The 4,880-nt window shown below is 41.4% G+C and overlaps 1 non-coding gene across 1 annotated transcript; it reads left to right on the top strand.

The window, feature by feature from the left end:
• The first annotated feature begins 4,498 nt into the window (after window positions 1–4,498).
• Window positions 4,499–4,602, top strand: LOC148548242 (small nucleolar RNA R71). Its single transcript, XR_015898751.1, has one exon. It is a non-coding gene; the product is annotated as a small nucleolar RNA R71 (small nucleolar RNA).
• The last annotated feature ends 278 nt before the right edge of the window (window positions 4,603–4,880 follow it).

Here is a 4,880-nt window from a genome sequence, read left to right as displayed (position 1 = left end):
GTCATTTATTATGCTAGCCGTGTTTTGAATGATGCCCAAAAAAATTACACAACCACAGAAAAAGAATTGCTTGCAGTGGTTTATGCCATTGACAAGTTTAGATCATACTTAGTAGGATCAAAAGTGATTGTGTACACTGATCATGCTGCTCTTAAATATCTAATCACAAAACAGGATTCAAAACCCAGACTCATAAGATGGGTGTTGCTTCTGTAAGAGTTTGATATAGAAATAAGAGACAGAAAAGGGACAGAGAACCAAGTGGCTGACCATCTGTCCCGGATAGAACCAGTGGAAGGGGCGTCCTCCCCCTTTATTGAGATCTCTGAAACCTTTCCAGATGAGCATTTGTTTGCCATTCAGGAAATACCATGGTTTGCAGACATTGCAAACTATAAAGCTGCAAGGTTCATACCCAAGGAGTACAGCAGGCAACAAAAGAAAAAATTAATTACTGATGCAAAGTACTACTTGTGGGATGAACCCTATCTCTTTAAGAGATGTGTAGAAGGAATAATCCACAGATGTGTGCCTAAAGAAGAAGCACAAAGGATCTTATGGCATTGCCATGGGTCACAATACGGAGGTCATTTCGGAGGTGAGCGGACAGCCACCAAGGTCCTCCAATGTGGCTTCTACTGGCCTACACTCTACAGAGATTCCCGAGAGTTTGTACATAACTGTGACAGTTGCCAGAGAGCTGGTAACTTGCCTCACAGTTACGCCATGCCTCAACAAGAAATCTTGGAGATTGAGTTGTTTGATGTATGGGGTATTGATTTCATGGGCCCTTTTCCACCATCATACTCAAACACTTATATTCTGGTGGCAGTTGACTATGTATCAAAATGGGTAGAGGCCATTGCCACACCCACCAATGATACTAAAACAGTACTGAAGTTCCTTCAGAAACATATATTCAGCAGGTTTGGTGTCCCTAGGGTACTAATCAGTGATGGGGGCACTCACTTCTGCAACAAACAGCTTTACTCTGCCATGGTCTGGTATGGGATTCGCCACAAAGTGGCGACTCCATATCATCCACAGACAAATGGGCAAGCTGAAGTTTCTAACAGAGAACTAAAAAGAATCCTGGAACGGACTGTAAGTACCCGTAGAAGGGATTGGGCACGAAGCTTGGATGATGCTCTGTGGGCTTACAGAACAGCATTCAAGACTCCTATAGGGACCTCTCCGTACCAACTTGTGTATGGTAAGGCTTGTCACCTGCCCGTGGAACTGGAACATAAGGCCTACTGGGTAACCAGATTCCTAAACTTTGATGCCAAACTAGCTGGAGAAAAAAGATTGCTCCAGCTGAATGAACTAGAGGAATTCAGATTCACTGCCTTCGAAAATGCCAAGCTTTATAAAGAGAAGTCAAAAAGGTGGCATGACAGAAAGCTGTCATCTAGAATCTTTGAACCAGGACAAAAGGTTCTGTTGTTTAACTCTAGGCTCAGGCTATTCCCCGGGAAACTGAAGTCCCGGTGGAGGGGACCATATGTGATTACAAGTGTATCACCATATGGTTATGTGGAGCTTCAAGATATTGATTCTGATAAGAAGTTCATTGTTAATGGACAGAGAATCAAGCACTATCTTGAAGGCAATGTTGAGCAAGAGTGCTCAAGGCTGAGGCTAGATTAAAAACTCAGCAAGGTCCAGCTAAAGACAATAAAGAAGCACTTGCTGGGAGGCAACCCAGCCATGGGGCATCACTTCCTCTAAGCATTTTGCCCTATTCTTGATTTTATTTGTTTATATAAAGTTCATTGATACTAAGGTAAAGAGTCAATTGTATAAGTTTACAGGGTTACAAAAGGATTCTACACACAAAACAGAGAAAAAGAGCTCACTGGCAAGAAAATGCCAGTAAAAGTCTGTTTTGGGCGTTCAACGCCCAAAAGAAGCATCCACTGGGCGTTGAACGCCAGTAAGGATAGCCATCTGGGCGTTAAACGCCAAAAAGAAGCATCTTCTGGGCGTTGAACGCCAGAAAGAAGCTCCTTCTGGGCGTTTAACGCCCAGATTTACAGCATCCTGGGCGTTCAACGCCAGAAAGAAGCAACAGCTGGGTGTTGAACGCCCAGGAGAAGCAGCAGTTGGGCGTTGAACGCCCAAAACATGCAGCGTTTGGGCGTTCAAACACTAGGATGGTGGGGAGGAGGTAATTTCGTTTTTACTTCATATTTTTCATTTTAATTTTAATTTTGATGTTTCAATTAATGATTTCTTGCATAAACATGTTACAAACCCTGATTTCTAAAATCCCTAATTTCTAAAAAAAAAAACCTTACCTAAAAAATATCAAATGTATCTTAATCCATAAGCACAAATCCTTTTTTTTTCAATCCAATTCAACTCTTTTTCAAATTTTCAAAACAAATCTATATCTTTTCATTCTAAAATCTTTTCAACTAAACAATATCTTTTTCAAATTTCCACATTATTTTTTTTTCAAAATCTAGATTTATCTTTTTTCAAATATCTTTCATATCTTCTCAATTTTAAATTATATCTTTTCATATCATATTTTTTTTATCATATCTTTTATCTTATCTCTTCTAATATTTTCAAAAATCCCACCCCCTCCCTTTTAAAAACGCATTCGGCCTCCACTCCTCTCATCTACCATTCGACACTAGCTCTACTTCTATCACTCTCCTTTCTTTTTCTTTGCTTGAGGACAAGCAAACCTCTAAGTTTGGTGTGTTTATCCGTGATCACTAAACCATACCCACTAAGATCATGGCTCCTAAAGGAAAACAACCCACTCCGAGAGGCAAGAAAGAGAGTATTCCAAAACCACTTTGGAATCAAGGGAGGTTCTTAACCAAAGAACATCCAGACCATTACTACAAAATAATGGGTCTAAGATCAGTGATCCCAGAAGTCAAGTTCGATCTGAAAGAAGATGAATATCCGGAGATCCAAGAACAGATTCGAAACAGGAACTAGGAAGTCGTAGCTTTCCTCCATGTCCAAAATGACAAAGTCTGTGGGGAGGAAATAATTTCCCACTTTCACCAGCACATTTTCAACTACCCCTTCAGCTTGCTTCTGAGTTTTGTCAGCCAGTTGTATGATTACATCAGTGGATCTCACCTCATTCAGTTGTAGCCTCTTCATAAGAGTCAGAGGCATCACATTTATGCTAGCTCCTAGATCACAGAATCCTTTGTCAATTTTTGTTTCCCCTATGATGCAGGGGATATGAAAACTTCCTGGGTCTGTTTTCTTAGAGACTATGTCCTTCTTGATGAGGGCACTGCATTCTTTGTTCATTATTACAGTTTGTCCTCCCTTCAAAACTCTTTTCTTGCTCAGCAATTCCTTTAAATACTTGATATGTGTAGGCATCTGCTGGAGGATCTCAAGGAAGGGAATATTGATATGGAGAGACTTAAATGTCTCTAAAAACCTTGAATAGGTTTTCCCTTTTTCACCTCCTCCTAACCTCTGAGGAAATGGTGCTTTTGGTTGGTATGTTTCCAGCATGCCTGTTTGCAGTTCCTTGGCTTGTTCAATTTCACCTTCCTGCTTAGCTTCTTCCACACCTTCCTTCAAGATTTCTGGCTCCTGTTCTGAGGGTCTGATTCCTTCTTCTTCTGAGACTTCCTTCAATGTGGTGATGGCCTTGCATTCTTCCCATCTCACTCTCTTTTGTTCCCCTTTAGGATTTTTTTCTGTGTCACTAGGGAACACTGCAGTTGACTTGGGGGCCTGTTGAGATAGCTCTCCTACTTGAGACTCCATCCTCTTGAGTTTTTCACCATGGTTCCTTAAGGTAGATCTCACATCATCCCTAAAGTTTTTCAACTCACTTATGTCCTGACCCATGTTTGCAAGCACTCCTTCTATCCTGTTTAATTGATCTTGAAATTGTTGGTTCGGATTAGGTTGGGTAGGTTGATTATTTTGGCCATGATATGATGGTTGGGAGTAAGTGTTTTGTGTGGCTTGGTATGATCTTTGGTTGGAGTTTTGGTATGTGGAATTGTTATGTTGGTTGTGGTTGTAAGGTTTGTGGTTTTGTGGTTGGGTTTGTTGGTTCCCCCACCCAAAGTTTGGGTGGTTTTTCCATCCTGGATTGTAAGTGTTGGAATGTGGATCATATGATTGCCTTTGTTGGTTTCCCACATAGTTGGCCTCTTCCCAATCACCTCCTTCAGTGCTTTCTTCCTCTTGATCTTGTGTGTGTATTGCAGCCACTTGCTTTGTTTCTAATTTCCTGGTGAGCTCTGCTAGTTGCTTGGCAAACACCTTGTTTTGGGCTAGAATTGTATCAACATGGTTCAGCTCCATGACTCCCTTAGTGTTGTGTCTCTCTGAAGCATAGTAGTACTCATTCTCAGCCACTGTCTCGATCACTTCAATGGCTTCTTCCACAGTCTTTTTCCTGTTCAATGAACCTCCTGATGAATGGTCTACAGCCTTCCTTGATTCATAAGAAAGTCCATCATAGAAAATATGCAATTGCACCCAGTCATGGAACATGTCTGGTGGGCATTTCCTTGTCAAATCCTTGAATCTCTCTCATGCCTCGTAGAGAGTTTCACCATCTTGTTGTCTAAAAGTCTGAACCTCAGATCGAAGCCTATTGACCTTTTGTTGGGGGTAGAAACGTGCCAGAAACTTGCTTTCCACCTCATCCCAGGTTGTTAGGCTCCCTCTTGGGAATGATTCCAGCCACTTAGCTGCCTTGTCCCTAAGTGAAAATGGGAACAAAAGCAGTTTATAGGCATCTTCCTGGACTCCATTAGACTTCACAGTGTCGCAAATTCTCAGGAATTTTGTGAGATGTTGGTTTGGATCTTCATTAGCACTCCCACCAAATGAACAATGATTCTCCACAAGTGATATTAGCTGTGGTTTGA

The sequence above is a fragment of the Arachis ipaensis genome, chromosome B8, assembly GCF_059453495.1.
Source record: "Arachis ipaensis isolate K30076 ecotype BB chromosome B8, ASM5945349v1, whole genome shotgun sequence".
NCBI classification, from domain to species: Eukaryota; Viridiplantae; Streptophyta; class Magnoliopsida; order Fabales; family Fabaceae; genus Arachis; species Arachis ipaensis.
Note: the sequence above shows the minus strand (reverse complement) of the source record. Positions and strands in the feature narration are given on the sequence as shown.